Genomic DNA, 18,355 nt, shown 5'->3' with positions numbered 1-18,355 from the left:
AAGTATTGGTGGATGTTTTATGGTAAAGAACCCAATGTGTATATATGTGACACCTCTATCTGGAATATATAATGCATAATACCTCCAAGAATTATTTCATTAAGGAATCCCATTGAATTTGCTTAATCAATTTTTTCAAAATATTTAATCATGAGACACTCCACCTCCATCTCCTCCACTGCTGCAGGTTACTGATAAACGTCTTTCTGAAGTTTATATAGCATGATATCATTGCAGGAAAAACCTAACTAAAAGTAGTCTCACTTCTAGAAATAATAGCTTAAAATGACAAGAATGTTTCAAAATTCAGTAAATAGGAAAGGAATTTATAATTATTGAGCCCCTGCTATGTGCCAGATGCTGTGATGAGCACATTTTATGCTATCATAATTAAGAAAAGTATGCTTTAAAAATCAATTCTGGCTTAGAATACATCAAGTAGGAAAAAGTGTTGCTCCCATTTAAAAACCAAAAGAAAACCTAGAAAAACTGGAAACAACTTTTCTTAAGCCTATCAAAGAACTGAGGTCACAGGACAAACTGATGACCCAAAATATGGAGTGATGCTTTTAACTATAGGGAGTAACAGGATCAGAGCATTTACTCACCTGGAAAATACAGCCTGAAATGCTATAAAAGCCAACAAGAATTGCCAAAGACATATTATGGGCTAGTGCACAAATGTGAAGCATCAGCGGCTGTAGATTGGGGGAGGGGCATTCACACTATCTGGCAGGGGCTTACTTCAGGACCTCTACTAGGTGCTTACATGAAAGATGACACAGATTTCTGAGAATGCTTTCCCAAGGTTCTAGCTGGGGAAAAGGAACAGTAGCGACTGCCTAAATGCCCCCAGACCTGTCTCTGTGATTCCTCTGAAATAATTTGAAGGGCGAAGGACAATTGAAAAATGTACTTCGTGAGCTCTTGTAGGAATTCATTATATCTGATGGAGAAAAACTGCAAAATAAGTAAGTAAATAAACAAACTTGTTCTCTGCTCTATGAGAGGAGCAGAATATCCACCTCCAGGAAAATAACCAGACCAGCATTGCAACTGGAGGAGAGGTGGAAAGGTGTGAAGGGCATGGCCCTGAGATCCAGGCTCGCAGACAGCCAAAATCTAAGACTTAATCAGATCACCAGAGAACACCCAGACCCCACCCCATTCACTACCACACTGATATGCATCATGTGAAGTAGCAGTGGAATACATCTGGGAGGGCTGCAACATCATATCCTTGGAAACAGTGCAAAGTGAAGACACAAGAAAAGTGAGAAGGCTCCAGGCCAACTGGGATTAGACTCTGAGACAAAATCCTGAAAAAATAGCTAATACTGTAAACCCAAGATGTAAACAGGGGAATAGAGGCCTCTTAGAAAAACCACGGCTATAAAATCTTTACACACAGAACAACTTCCAGCTAACAAAAACCCTCATGTCAAAGGCCTTGCAAAATGCAAAGAATCTGTGAATTTGAAGATATGTTCATAGAAGTTGACCAAACTGAAATACAAATAGAAAAAGAAATCACATACACACACACACACATACACACACACACACACACACACACACACACAGAAACACCATTGCTTTTGTACTACTCTGGCCAACCTGCTGAGGAAACCGTTAGACAAATCCAGAACTGAAATATTCAGCAAGAAAACTAATTTGGGCTTTTGAAAAATCTCATGTTGGGGAACTGTTTTAGATGGATGAACAACAGGTTAAATAACCAAATGCAATAAATAAACTTTGATGATTGCATCCTGTTAGAAAGATTAGAGTGAGAGAGAGAAAGAAAGAAGAAAGAAGCTTGATGAAATTAACCAATGCAATATGGGTATTGTATAATATTAAAACTTTTCTGTAAGGTTGATAATTCTTCAAATATAAAGAGAAAGTGATTTATTTTCTTTTCCCTGTCCTTCTTCCTATACAACTTTTAGCACTATGTCAGTCTCATAGGATATCATAAATTATTGGTAAATGAATAAATGAATTTTGAATGAATAATATAAAATACACTTCGCTTTTGGAATCCCATTCTAAAGGAGAAAGAAAAAATGTCATATTGGATCATTCTTTTTCTATGCTGTCAAAATATAATAGCATAATTTTGAGAATACTTTTCAATTAATGCCCAGATATGTCAAAATTTTAAAACTCAGCATAATCTCAAATGACATAAACAAACATATATTTTGTGGTTTTAAGTCCAGTCACCATTAATAATTCCTACCTTTCTTTTCAGGTTTTAGTAAAAGTGGGCAATAATTAGCTGGCAATAATATTCAGGATATTTTGTATATACAATGTATGTGGAATTGACTGGAATTGAACAATTGAATGATGGATTAATTAATCCAGATTAGGACTAAGGAAGCATTATTTTCAGTAAAATTTATACATCAGAGAAGAATGTAAATAATCATATACATTTATCATCTGGAAATTTAAACTAGTATTTTAAAGAACCTGGATAGTCTTAGGTATTGGTTGGAGGCAAGCACAAACCAGAAGTGAAGAAGGAGGGAGGACAAATGTGAACATGTTGAGTAGGAGGTGAAGGAGAGTGGGTGGAACCTAAAAGTGAGAAACAGAATAAAATACTGTCAAAGGAGGAAAATAGATTTGTGTCTATTTTCCCCAGAATATTCTTATTCAAAGAAAGCCCCTTTAACTATAATTATACTACTAGGATACTTACTACTTTCTAGAAAGTTATAAGAATTTTCAAAATGGTTGTGTAACTTCACTGTAAGAGATGAGACAATTTCAATAAACTTGATTAGATGCTACTCATTACACATATATTTTACAAAGTTCAGCTTCTTATGTATAATTTCATGCGTAGTAGAAAGTCTCCAATATTTTTTATTAATTTTAGGTATGATTTTATTCCCTTTCTTAAACTTTTGTCTAGCCTTCTCTATATCCCTTTTAAAATTCTTATTTTCTTAATTATTTGTGCATGTTTTGATTTTTCTGTTGGATTTTCATGCAATTAATCAGCTCTGATATCAATCAAACATTTGCACATTAATATGTAATTCCATATTACGTATAAATTTGACAGAAGGGTTACATGGTTGGGGCAATCAAACTTTCTCAGTGTATTGAAACGAAATTAAATAGAATATAATTTATGTATATACATATTCATTGTGAGGAATTATTGCAATTAAATACTGATACAGTTTGTCTGTGTCCCTACCCAAATCTCATCTTGAATTGTAGTTCCCATAATCCCCTGTGTTGTAGGAGCAACCTCATGGGAGGTGATTAGATCGTGAGAACAGTATAGTTCCCCTATGCTATTCTTACGATAGTGAGTTCTCACGAGAACTGATGGTTTTATAAGGGGCTCTTCTCCACTTTACTCTGCAATTCTCTTTCCTGCTGCCATGTGAAGAAGGACATGTTTGCTGCCCTCTTTTCCACGACTGTACGTTTCCTGAGGCTTTCCCAGCCATGTGGAACTGTGAGTCAATTAAACTTCTTTCCTTCACAAATTACCCAGTCTCAGGCAGTTCTTTATGGTAGTGTGAGAACAGACTAATACAAATACCATTTATTTTGAAATGATATTTTAATGATACCAATACCAACACAGCAAGCATGTTTATTTTACCTTTTTTTTTTTTTTTTTTTTTTTACAATTTGGAAGCAGTTAATTTTATTTGAGTTTTTATTTGTGCCAACATCCTCATAACACCTTATAAATACATGTGCTCTACCTGCAGTTTTTAATGAGGACTGATCCTTTTCACAGCAATCACTTCAGAGCATCAGTCCAAGGGATTGTATTTGGCACACCAAGCTGTTAAATTTTCCCATCATTTATACGTGTTTTTTAAAGCACTGCCTGTGGCTTTACTGTTCATTATTAAAGGGAAAGCACTATCAGAATTTCAAATGGTTTCTTCTGCCCGAATACCAATTAAAACCTGTTTAATACAAAAATGGAAATGTACTTCAATTCATCACCTTTTTTAATAAAAGAATGTCTTGGTTCTAATAAGTCTGTTTTATAAACTAAAATATTTATTAGCGTATTTTCAATTCTGCAGAATTATATCTGGTTAGGAGGAAAAATATTAGTCAAGCTATAGAAATTAACTGTCCAACCAAGAAAGAATTCAGCAGCAAGTCCACCCTTTCTTCTAATTAGAATTGTGTAAGGTGGCAGTGAGTCATGAACTTGAGTCTAAAGACACTGAGAAAATGCATTAGCACATGATTCTGTGTTGAAAAAGGGAGATAACAGGAAGGGCCTTCATCAGGAGTTCCGTTGAAACACATTAAAATGTAGCAATTAAAAAATAAATAAAATAACAATAAAATAATTTTAGAAAAATGCTATTACCTTTGCCTTTGAAGGGTAGATCAGGATGTTTTAGGAAAACTGAAAATATAATGCCTAGCTTGTATAGTTCAACTTGAAAAAATTACTGAAAATCTACTTAATGCAATATAAAAAATGAAAAACATATTCATGTATGATTTTTTAACAAAATGATATATCTGATTTAATAGAAATGATATAATTGTGTTATATGTGTGGAGAAGATATAAACAAGTTTTGAAAACCCTCAAAAACAGCAATAAATAGCTCTTCTATTTTAAATTTTCTAGATCCAAAACTCCTAAAACCATTCTATATAAAGGTTAAATTCTCTAAAAAATAATCTGAGAAAATAATCTGAGAAAACGACTATGTAATTCATATGTAAATAAGCATAATTTACAGCAAAATCCATCAATGTAAAATGTGAAAACATTTTTTTTTCAGTGCCTATAATTATTGAACTTTGGTGAGAAATAGATGTTATAGATATTAAAAAACAAACTCTATATCATTTGGAAAAATCTTTTAAACACTACAATATCTAGATTTTAACTTAAGCAAATGAATAGCACTGTTCGTTGAGATCAGAAGGTTTGGGAGTGAAACAGGTTTTGGAGCAGGTTTGAGGGGCATGAATATTTTGTTTTAGACATGTTACATCTGATTGCCCTTTGGACGTGAAATAGAAGACCTCTACTAGGCTGATGAATATAAACTTCAGAGCTCTGAGGAGGGGTCAGGTTTGAAGATACCTGTGTGGGACTTAACACCAGGTACCTGGAATCAAAAGCTATGAGACTGGACTCCATTTTCTAGAATGTAGAGTTAGAGAACAGATAAGAAAATGGTGGCTGAGGGATGAGCTCAGGGCTATTCCATCATTTGTTAGGAAGTGGAGGAAGAGCCAGCAAAAGACACTGAATAAGGTAGAAAAGAATACAGCCATCAGGAAAAAAAGACATGAAAAGACTTTAAGAAAAAAGACAGAGTTAAATTTGTTAACTGCTGCTAAGATTTATGATAAGGACAAAATAAGAGAATCCTGCATTTGAACAAAAAGTGGTGGCAGCTTAACAAGAAGAAACTTTGCAGAGTTATGAGTACTGAAGCCAAACTGGAACGACATGAAGAGAGAAAGGTTAGTAAAAACATGGAGACTGTAGCTACACTAAACTCATTAGAAGTCAGTTACTTTGAAGGACAGTAGAAAAAAGGAACAATGGCTAAAGGGTAATTTGAGATAAATTGAAAATTATTTAGATATGATATACGAAAGTAGGTTTCTGTGCTAACAAGCATGTTCCAAGTCCAAAGAGGAGAAGTTATGATATTAAAAAAAAGAGTGAGAGAATTAATAAACACAGAAGCAAATCTCGCTTATTAGAAAATATTTTAGAGTCATATAAAGATAGATTATATTCTGCAAAGATAACTATAACACTTACACAAATGGTACTAGCTTTGGTACAAAAAAATAACCAGGTTCAATTGGAATAGCGTGGACTTAGACTATTAGGTTTCAGGAGCAAAGTCTTACTATTGAAAACCAGCACAATGACCTGTGACTAGCATGGTCCAGATAGATGGCTCTCCAGCTAATCCACTAATAACTTCATCAAAACCTTAGGGAAAATTTGTAATAAACTACATTCATATCATTGTACTTTGTGTTCTTTATATGCTACTTGGTAATCTAGATGTAATGAATTCCAGCATACCTATTCTGGGAGGATGTCGTTATTTATTCTTTTGCTACTTTTAAAAAATGAATCACAAGAAAATTATTCCTTAGGAAAACTTTAAGGAAAGGTACGTGAATTGGTAGTCACAATTTGTTTGTTGTTGGTGTTTTTCTTGGTTTCAAAAGTTTCAAGTATCTCTGTTGCCTTGTTGAAAGTTTCTCTTCCTTTGTGTAGTTTATCGGTTAAAATATGATCACAATGCTTGCTAGAGTCCAATAATTCTTTTAAAAACTGGAGGCTGAGGAGGGTGGATCACTTGAGCTCAGGAGTTCGAGACCAGCGTGGGCAACATGGTGAAACTCAATCTCTACAAACAACAACAACAACAATTAGCTGGGTGTGGTGGCCTGCACCCATAGTCCCAGCTACTCCAGAGGCTGAGGTCAAAGGATCAGTTGAGCATGGGAGGTCAAGGATACAGTGAGCAAATGCACCTCTGCACTCCACCCTGGGTGACAGAGTGAGACACTATCTCAAAACAAAACAACAAAACAAAAAATGTTCCTGGATATTTAAACTCGATGCAGACACTTGTTTCATCTTTTACCCATCAATTCCTTTCGTGGTCCATAGTGTTTATCTTCTGCAACTAAACTTCTTTCTGTATCATCCTCCTCCACGTAGCAACCTAAACCCAGACATCTCTCTGATGTGTAACAGATACTTCCTAGAGATACTTGATGGGTTAGTCTTAAAAGTGAACAAGTAGGAAAATAAAAGCATAATACACAAACACATTTTATTTTTGCTGTTCATTGAGTCTTATTTTCCTGCCTTTGTTTGACATTTTGGAAGATGTCATGAGTTTTCTTATTACTATTAAGTATTAAGAGCACTCTTATTTTTCAAGGATTAAAAACTCAAATCCAGCTTAATAAAAGTTCAAGCCTTACTGACAATTCCAAATGCTGGCCAACAGGAGATCTTACTTATTACTGGTGGGAATGCAAAATGGTACCCTCTTTGGGAGACAGCTGGAAGTTTCTCAGAAAACTAAATGTACTCTTATCACACAATGCACAAGTTGTAATCCTTGGTATTTACTCAAGTAAATGGAAAACTTATGTCTACACAAAATCTGTTTTAGCAGTTTTATTCATAGTTGTCAAATTACAGAGGCAGTCCTTTGGTAAGTGAATGGATGAATAAATTCTAGTGCATCCAGACAATGCAATATTATTCAACACTAAAAATGAATGAGCTATCAAGCAATGAAAAGACATGAAGAAAACTTAAATGCTATTATTCAGTGAAAGAAGTCCGTCTGAATGAGCTACATACTGTATGATTCCAACTGTATGACATTCTAAAAAGAGCAAAACTATGGGGAGAGTAAAAAGATCAGTGTTTGCTAGGGACTAGGGATATGAAGGGATGAATAAGCACAGAGGATTATTAGGGCAATGAAATTACAGTAGTCCCTCTATATCTACGATTTTGCTTTCTACTGTTTTAGATACTCATGATCAACTACAGTCCAAAATTATCAAAAGAAAATTCTAGTAATAAGCAATTCATGAATTTTAAATGGCATATAATTTCAGAGTAGCATGATGAAATCTCATGTCCTCTCACTTCATCCTGCCCAGGGCATGAGTCCTGCCTTTGTCCAGAGTATCCACACTGTGTATGCTGCTTGCCTGTGCGACACCTCGTAGCCTTCTCAGTTATCAGATGGAGTGTCATGGTATCACCATGTTTGTGTTCAAGTAACCCTATTTTACTTAATAATGGCCCCAAAGCACAACAATTTATAAAGTTCCCACTTCATAAATTAAACTTTATCATGGATATATATATGCGGAATTAAACACAGTATACATACGTTTATACATAGTACACATACCTGTGGTTTTAGGCATTCACTGGGGATCTTGGAATGTATCTCATGTGAATCAAAGGGGGAGTATGCTACTCTGACACTATAATGGTGAATATATATCATTGTATGTTTGTGAAAACCCATAGACTGTACAACACCAAGAGTGAACCCTAATGTAAACTATGAACTTTGGATGATAATGACGTGTCAATGTAGGTTTATCAGTTGTAACAAGTGTACCACTCTGGTATGAAATTTTGATAGTGGGTGAGGCTGTAGAGAGTGGGGCAGTATAAGTAGGAAATTCTTGTATTATAAATGTTGATAAAACAGAAAAACAATTTTAAAGAGGCTTATTTGGCTCAAGGTTATCTCTCTTTCCCTCTTTTTTATAAAGATGGGGTCTCATTATGTTGCCCAGGCTGGTCTGAGCTCAAGCTCCTGGACTCATGCGATCCTCCTACCTTAGCCTCCCAAAGTGCTGGGATTACAGGACTGAGCCATCTCAACCAGCCCAGAAAAACATTTTTAATTAAACTGTTAGATAATTACAAATTCACAAGCTGTTGTCAGAAATAATTGAGATTCTATGCATCTGCTACTCAGTTTTTTTCTAATGGTAATAACCTCTTAAAACTGTAGTTCTATATTACAACCAGGATATTGACGTTTATTAGCTAAAATACAAAACATTTGCATCATAAGTATTATTTATATGTTGTTAAAGATTAGGAAATTTAGTCTTAGGTGAGATTAGATGGAAGTTCTTTCTATGGCATTTTTAAGGATGTCACCTGCCCTGCTAGAGCCACGCCCACTCTTCTCCCATGCCTACCACCTCCTGAACCCCTCACAACTACGAATCTATTATTTATTCTATTATTTCATAATTTCAAGAATGTTAATGTATATAGGTTCATATAGCATGTAGCCTTTCGAGACTTTTATTTCATTCAGCATAATGCCCTTGAGATCTATTTAGGTTGTTGTGTGTATCAATCATCATTCTTTTTGTTGCGGAGTAGTATTCCATGGTATAGACGTACCAGTTGGCTTATACATTCACCTGTTGGAGGACATTTGGGTTGTTTCCAGTTTGATGCTACTAAGAATAAAGCTATTATAAATGTAAAAAAAAATTTAAGCCTTTATCCAATTTAAAAATTCTTGTCCTGTAGCTCAGGTCCAATCTGGGAGCAGAAACTTACGGTGAAAAGGAGTTGTGGTCAATTTCCATAGCTCTGGTTCCTCTTTCTCTTAGTAGCCAGGAATTCTGGGTGGGGGCAATTAAAGAGGGGATAATAGAGATTGAAGGACACATTCTTACAGCCACATATTCTTTATAATCTGCTTTTGTATATTCTGCAGGGTAAATGCTGGGTTTCCTCAGGGTAGGGGAAACTCAGATTCTTCAGAAAATTTCCAAACTGAAGTCCACAACTTGAATTTTTTATTTTTTATTTTTTTTAATTATCTCAGAGACTTACTCCCCAGGTGCTTTTCTTCAGACAGTACATCTGACACAAATCATCTCTGTGAGGGCCACATTTTCATGGCATGCTGCTTTATGAGTGGTGTCCTTTCATATTGATTTAAGGGCAGCTATCTATTGTTTGCTTTGCAACATCGGGAAAATTCCTTTTTTTCTACAGGACATTGGAAATAGTTGTCCATGTGCTAAAACTCTTTCTTCCTGTGTTTGTTAATAGAAGTAGCTATACCTAGTAAGCCTGACTTTTTTTTATGAAAGAAGGCACAAAACTCTGTGCACATCCAGCTCCAGAGGCACATGTTAAGTCCTCCAAGTGATTCTTTGAAAGTCAACTCACCGTCAGTCAGCCCGAGTTAGGCAGAAGAACACCCACTATGGGGAAACACCGAGAATTCTAACAACTTGCTTCCAAGGAATTCTCTATCAAAGATTTATTATTTTGGTCCCCTACTTATCTTACACACAGAATGGTTGAAGTGATAGGCTACAGTTAACAGAAATAGATTTGTGAAACCCAATTTACAAGTCCTGAATCGATCATCTGGAATGTAGGATGCAGTTGTTGGCAAGTATTATCTCCACTTTTGGTGCCTCAAAGGTTTAAAGAAGAAAAGTTCTATTTAACAAAGTATTTCATTAACATGCTTGATTTTACTTTTTCACCATATACACTAAAAGTTATAGTTAAATATCATTCTCCAGAATATAACACCTTGTCCAGAAGGAGAGATTAGAAATTTGCTATCTTATACACTGCATTACATACAGTGTGTTCAATGTTTAAAAAAATATTTCTCTCTTACTGATTTTCCTCTTATATAATGGATTGGTAAAATATTATTTTGTTCATATTTACCTTTGGTTAAGTTACAATCTCAAATGAAAATTGTATATGTGGTTTGTCATGCTCATGATGCTATTAAAACTCACAAATGGATTTGTGATAAAATTGACAATTTCCATATACAAAAAGGTAAAATTGATATAATCACTATTTACATATATGTGTATATTTTTATATATTTAAATAGTAGAAGAATATAGGTATGGATACTCAAATAATTGTTGTATTTAATTTCTCTTTTGGTCACTCACATGATAGTTGAGAGCTCACTTAAAAAATATGATAATCTACTATCTACATTTGCTGTCTCAAAATTTGAGCTATTCTGTTGAAATCTTAGGAATTCACAGTAACTCAAGGTATTCTTATATGAAATATAAAAATATTTTTAAAAGGTATTTAAATGTCAGTAGATGAGACACGTGTTAGTGTTTTCTAATGATAAAATTTTTCTTTATTTTAATAGAGTATCAAATGAAGTACAATTGCTTTATTTTCTAGGTTATGGTCATGCAACAGATAATTTTTTGTGTGTGAGAAAGTAGATAGAATTCAACCATTGCTTTCAACCATATGTGGTAACATTAGCATATACACAGAATCTCAAATGAAGTACAATTGCTTTCTTTTCTAGGTTATGGTCATGCTACAGATAATTTTTGTGTGTGTGAGAAAGTAGATAGAATTTGACCATTGCTTTCAACCATAGGTAGTAACATTAAGCCATTTTAAAACAGTAAGAAATGCATTTTTGAGATCATGGAAGTTAATTTTTAAAAAGGTGACTGTATATCTTTTAAAACAGATACATTTGTTCAGATCATAAATAACCTCAAATTTAAGACAAAGTGATAATTACCCCTCAGTACTGTACAATACTGTTATGGTAGTCAAATCAGCTGTGTTGATAGTGCTGCTGAAATAATAGAAGTCATGGGGCTATAATTTTATCATTATGTTTACTAGAACTGTGCATCTGTCGAACAATCAGCAGCTCTTCCTATAAATTGTGTTTGTTCTTTTCTTGTAAAAATCTTATACTGACAGACATGTTCATTACATTTTTTATTTGATGAGAAAATGTCTTTATCCTGTCTCTTATTTAATGGCTCAGTGCCCTAAAACAGTATAAGACTGAAAACTTCAAACAAAGTATCTATGGTGCATAAACACTGTATTAGAGTTCTTTAGAGACACACAAACTATAGGATACAGAATGGATTATAGATAGGTGATTGATAGATGGATGGATAGATAGATAGATAGATAGATAGATACATACATACATACATACATATGTACATACATACATACATACATATGAGAGGGGATTTACGAGAGCAATTGGCTCATATGTGATTATGGAGGCTGTGTGCAAATGCTTGAGAACCAGAGTGGCTGCTGGAGTAAGTCCTGGACTCCAAAGACCAGACAGCATGGAGCTCTGATTTCCAATGACAAGTGAAGGAGAGTGCATCTTAGCTCCAGAAGAGAGACCTGTTTGCCTTTCCTCTATTTTTGTTCTATTCAGGCCTCCAACCACTTGGATGTTGCTTGTCTGCATTAAGGGTGTATCTCTCTCACTTAGTGTACTCAGACTCACACTCCAATCTTCTCTGGAAACATCCTCATGTATAATGTTTTACTTGTTCTCTGAGTATTCCTCAATCCAGTCATGTTGACACCTAAAATTAACCAACACAGGTACTATACAAGATTTTTTTCACTATAATAGGTAAATATGTTGATTAAAGATGTAATGGGAGACTGTAGTCCTAAGATAATATGATTTTTATCTATGTAGTATTTAAATAAATCTATTTGCCATTTCAATCTTAAGCAAATTTGCATTTCCAAAATTATTTAAGAAAACATAGTAGAGTCTCTCTGTATTTATATCTTGTGAAATTTTATACTAGAAATATAAATCAATATATAGATTTTACATCTATAAGGAGGAGATACATATGCAATTATCCCTTGGTATCCATGAAAGATTGGTGGTTCTAGGATCTCCCTTGGATACCAAAATCTGAAGATGCTGAAGTTCCTTATATAATAAAATTGCATAGTATTTGCATATAACCTATGCACATCCTTCCATATATTTAAAATAATCTCTAGATTACTTAAAATACCTCATATTTTTGAAATGCCATGTAAATAAGTCTTTTTTATTTGAATTATTATTTTTATTGTTGTATTGTTAGTTATCTTTTTTCAAATATTTTTAGTCTGTAGTAGGTTGAATCTGCAGAGAATCCATGCTTATAGAGTGTGGACTGTGTGAGTATGTGCATATGTATGCACACATGCACATAAAATAAATGGCCATACATGGTAAGAAAATACAGGTGTGCATATATGTACATATATATATCTACACATACTAATTCTATGCTTTTTTTTTTTTTTTTTTTTTTTTTTAAGTTGGGTCTCTCACTTTGTTTTCCAGGCCGGGCTCATACTCTTGGCCTTTAGCTGTCCTACTGCCAGTGCCTTCCAACAGGCTGGGATTGCAGACATGAGCCACTACATCCGGACTCATCTGTGACATTTTAATGATACTTCAGATTATCCATGCTTTTTCAACATAGAAATTTCTGAATTAGGCTGAACATGGTGGCTCACCCCTGTAATCCCAGCACTGTGGGAGGACGAGGTGGCCGAGGTGGGCAGAAATTGAGATCATTCTGGCTAACACAGTGAAACCCCGTCTCTACTAAAAATACAAAAAATTACCCAGGCATGGTGGCGGGTGCCTGTAGTTCTAGCTGCTCTGGAGGCTGAAGCAGAAGAATGGTATGAACCCGGGAGGCAGAGCTTGCAGTGAGTGGAGATGGCGCCACTGCACTGCAGCTTGGGTGACAGAGCGAGACTCCGCTCTCAAAAATAAATAAAATAAATAAATAAATAAATAATAATAAAATAAATTCTGATTAAATAGTGAATCCTCATAGTAGATTGAGTTAATCTAATCCCAATTATCATTAAATAGATATTATTGCAATCAAAGATTAACTTGCTACATAATAATCAAGTGGTTGAAAGTAAAATTGATTTAGTTATGCAACTGAATTTCCAAAAAAGATTCTCAAAATTAAAGCCAAAAAAAAAAAAAAAAAAAGAAAACTATAGTAAAAGTCATTACATATTGAATTTTTAAAGTCCAAATTATAATAAGATGGTCATTGGAAAATACGTGTATGCTTAATAATAGAGCCTCACAAAATTATAAAAAATAATGTAAAAAAGCAAAACCACAATTATAGTGAGAAATTTCACATATTTCTGTCAGTAAATAATAGATTTTAAAAAGTAAATTTTAATTCATAAAATCAATCAACTATTTGTGTGGGCCTTATTTAAAAGACTGCATGAAAAGCTTCAGAATGCAAATATTTTCAAATTCATATGGAAAATATATTGAAAATGAAAATGAACTAGAAAATAAGACTTATTTTATCTAATAAAGTATATCTACCATCCCATAAAATACTACAAACGGGACTCCTAATGGTAAAGAATATTAAGTATCCTATATAAGAACGGAAACCATATATGAGTGACCACTTTTCTTGAATGTTTTAGAATAGTAAAATGTTAGAATAGTAAGGCAAGCTTTAAAACAAAACAAAAAGCTTGCTCAGTATTCAGGGAAAAATACAGTTATTTATATATAAAAATGTTCTACACTCTATACAAAATCTATAAATAATTAAAATACATGAGGTTAGCAAAGCTGTTAATTGTAAACTCAATGTGTAGATATTAATTATATTTCTTCACAATAACCACAAACATTTCAAAATTGAAACTTTAGAAAAAACATTTATGTAACATCAAAATATAAAAAGCACATAGAAATCAATTCAATGAAAACGTTTTTCTTGAAAACATGATAAATTGTTTTTAAGCATATTAATGAAGGCAAATGTAAAGGAAGAAATATTCAATGTTCATGATATGAAAGACTAAATCATAAATATGCAAATTTTCTCCAAACTGATCAAATTTCACCTACTACTTATTCTCTTTTTTTAAATTTTAGTTGATTTGGAAACTTGACAGGCTTATTATAGATTGTATATAAAAGTACAAAATTTCAAGAATACGCATGACACATTTGAAGAACCAAGAGGGAAGAATTGCCATATTATATAAAAATATATACTTGAAAATTACAAAATTTAATATATCATTGTATTTCCAGAAGATACATAGAACAAGGAAACAGGATGGAGAATCCCCAAACAGCCATGCATGTATCAACACGAGATAAATGAGAACAACTGCAGGTTATTATGAGAAGCATTAAGAGTGCTATGACAATGGGCTTCTACATTTTTAAAAATTGATCCTTTGGGTTATTTTTCTATTTGTACCATTGTAACAGTTCTCTGGCCTTTTCTACCTTTTGGTCTCCTAGGAAAGCTTGCTTTATGAACTGTCTTACGTAGGCTTCCTTGGCCTTTGGCTTCTGATTAGGTTCAGCTAATGATAAACACCAGCAGAAGATCAAAAGGTAAGAGACAAAGACCTAAATGTATTTTCCTGAGCAGCAATAGCTTTATTGCCTCAGCAATGTCTGCCTCTCTGAGAGCACAGTGTCTGTTCTGTGGCCCCTTTTGTTTTACTCACGTTAATACCCATCTCCTTCATATTACAGGTGGCAATGACTTCACACAAACTGCTGAAATCTCATCCCTATATCTTTCTTATTTCTTTCTTTAACTCTGCTCACACTTCTGTAAAAAGGCTATGAATTAAACCCTTTCCCAAATCCAGAACCGGACTACATTTTTTTTCTGAAATTTGACAGCTGAAAGACTTAACCCTCACTTCTCTCTTTCTCTTGTGTCTCTTACCTGGAAAAACTAATAAGAAAACTAGGTGCTTCCTCCTTTGTTACTGGCAGGAATTCAAACCATAAAAGACCGGACCATGTGTGAAAAATCTTACTCCATCTCCACCCCAACCACAGGAGAAACTCCAACCCAGTCTTTTTTTCCTACTTTCTGAAGTCATTTCAGACCTGTTTGGGATACCTCTGTTGTTCTTCCCACAAACCTCATTGTGCAAGTCAGATATTTTTATACCCTCTTGGTATATATGTGGTATTATGTGTCTCAAATTCTAAACCAAATTTTTGGGTTGGGGCTTATCCTGACTTGGCAAAGTTGTCACAAGAAATGGCACTATGAACAGGATTCTAAGATAATGGTCACCATCACTGAGGATGTTATTTTCTTGCTTTGACTTGCTAACTGCCTCTTCCACCTGATGGCAAGCATGTACTTGGAGCTACTACCTGCTGGCTATCTTGTCCTTTGAGCTGTGCAGTTTTGTGTTTTGTTATTGAGTCCTACTGAGCCTCTGTTATAGATTTAGCTGACCTAAGTCAGAAATTGCTGTATTTCAATTGTTGACTTGCTATAAGACAAGTAGGATTAGAGCACTTCTTAAAGTGGCTTTGGATCATGTGTCTCAGTCTGGACCCATCTCTATAATTTAAAATGAGGCTGTGACTGATACTAGGCTCAGGAGAATGACTGTGATCAATTGATCATATATCTTAACCATGCATTGACCCTTGATCTATATAACACTGAAAGGAAAGATACACAGTGGGAGATATGGACCCATCAGGTTGTCACTTCTGAAAGATAATTCATTAGGAAGTTAACAAAAAAGAAAAAAAAAAAGAGAGAACAAGAGAAAAGGAAAATAAAGTAGCTATTATGTGATGTGCTAAAGTAGCACACTTCTAAGGGCAAGGGGCTCACCAGGATTCTTACATATCTGCTGATGCTGCCATGCTTCTGCTGCAACAAGTACCCTGACTCAGTTACAGAAAAAAACATCCATAACATCCCCATGGCACAGCAAAGGATATGATCCAAAGTCAATTATAGTCCAGGATCATTGAACTTTATAAAGCAATCATTTTCATTGAGGAGTTTGTTAACCTGATGATATGAATTTGACACTTTCAGGAGGAAGAAATTTATAAGTATGAGCATGGTGGAGTGCTCTTCCACACAGAAATACATCCAGTGACTAAAAATAAATAAATATTTAAGAAGAAAGACAAAAAGGAAAAACAGATATAGAGGAAAGAAACAAAATTTAAAAAAACTGAAATGAAGGTCCACAATATGATCCAATGAGAAATCCAACATTTATTACAAGAATTTATACAACAGAGATGATAGAAGTCATCTGTTTATATCCCCTCATAACAACAAGAATTATTTACCTATCCATAAAAAAAGAATCTCTTTCTAGAAGCCTCAGGACTCAGGGAGTAGCCTGTGGAACCCGGGTGTAGCCCAAGACCTAAAAGGATCATTTTGAGAGTGAAGACCTGCACCCAGGTGGCAGACCTGCAAATCATGCTACTAGCTCAAGCCTAGAAATAACCAAAGTCCCCAAAAGACTGTCTCCAGCCCTTTATGACCTTGTACTTGCAACTAAAACCATCTGCCAAGGGGCTGAGAAGAAATCATTCACACTAGTGCCTTGGTGAAGAGGATTGTCTGCCTGCTGACATTTGTCTTGGCAGTGAACCTGAAAGTCACCCTGTGGCTCAGCTCAAGTCCCCTTGGCTGTTGTACCAGGCTAGTATTATTTACACAAAAACCCAGAGGAAGACGTTCCTATATCTTGCAACCTGGGTGTTACCTATTTGTCTGAGCTTTGATGGTGGACTTGCCAATCTCCAATTCACAGTAAATCCTGAGGGGACTCAGTTTCAGCTGAGGCCCTTCTTGCTGCAGTCAGAAAACTATGCAGGAAACTTCTGGGAGATGTGACCCTATCGGGGCCACCAGGGCAGACTCACCAGTCTTCATCCCACAGAAGATCCTAAAGGGTCCCAGCTCAGGTTCCAGCTCCTTTCAGTGAACTCTAGAAACTGTCCCACCTGTGCAGGGAACTGACAAGAGGCATGACCATCAGGGCCACTGGGTCCCTGCCTAGCTTTCCCACATAGCCTGGGTAACCCCTCCCCCTGGGTCTTCTGCAACTCCATCAGGGATTAGGCATTCTGACAATTTAAGAATTCACATCAAGACTCATGGAAAACCTGGGCTTAGGACACCCTCTAGTGCTGAAACAGCTGTAGCAGTCATGACTTAAGGAATATATTCTGCCGAGAATTTCTGGGCAGGCCTGCTGAGGAAAGACAGGCACAAACAAGGTTAGACTGAGAAGACTGGAGTAAAAATTCAATTCCGGACAGGCGCGGTGGCTCACACCTGTAATCCCAGCACTTTGGGAGGCTGAGGCAGGCAGATAACGAGGTCATGAGATCAAGACCATCCTGGCTAACATGGCGAAACCTCGTCTCTACTAAAAAATACAAAAAATTAGCCAGGCGTGGTGGTTCATGCCTGTAGTCCCAGCTACTCAGGAGGCTGAGGCAGGAGAATGGTGTGAACCCAGGAGGCGGAGCTTGCAGTGAACCGAGATTATACCACTGCACTCCAGCCTGTGCAACAGTACAAGACTCCGTCTCAAAAAAAAAAAAAAAAAAAAAAAAAAAAAGACAACAACAAAACAAACAAACAAACAAAAGCTCAATTCCTTAACGTGAAGACATCGACACACATCCACAAGCATCAAAAACAAACAGGAAAATATGACTCAACAAAAGAAAAATATAAGATATCAGTGACTAACCCTAAAGGGATGGGGATGTGTAATCTGCCAGACAGAGAATTCAAAACTTCTTTAAAGAAGCACAGTGAACTTCACAAAAACACAAATAAACAATTGAAGAAAGGTTATCAGATAAATTAATCAGAAAGGTTGAAATGACAATAAAAACAGCAATCCTAGAACTGAAAAATACACTGAATGAAATGAAGAAATGTAAGTGAGAATAACAGCAGAATTAAGCAGAGGAAAATATCTGAACTCAAGAGAGGCTTTTTGGAATTATACAATAAGAGGGAGAAAAAAGAATAAAGAGAAATGAAGAAAGTTTATGAGATTAATAAGATAATGTCAAAAGAGCAAATGAATGTGTTGTTGGAGTTCAAGACACTTTCCTATAACACTTTCCTATTACAGAGAACAGAGAAAGAAAAAGGAGTAG

The sequence above is a fragment of the Rhinopithecus bieti genome, unplaced genomic scaffold, assembly GCF_001698545.2.
Source record: "Rhinopithecus bieti isolate Rb0 unplaced genomic scaffold, ASM169854v2 scaffold_20206, whole genome shotgun sequence".
Lineage (NCBI taxonomy): Eukaryota > Metazoa > Chordata > Mammalia > Primates > Cercopithecidae > Rhinopithecus > Rhinopithecus bieti.
The sequence above is the reverse complement of the archived record's forward strand: the minus strand, read 5'-3'. Positions refer to the sequence as shown.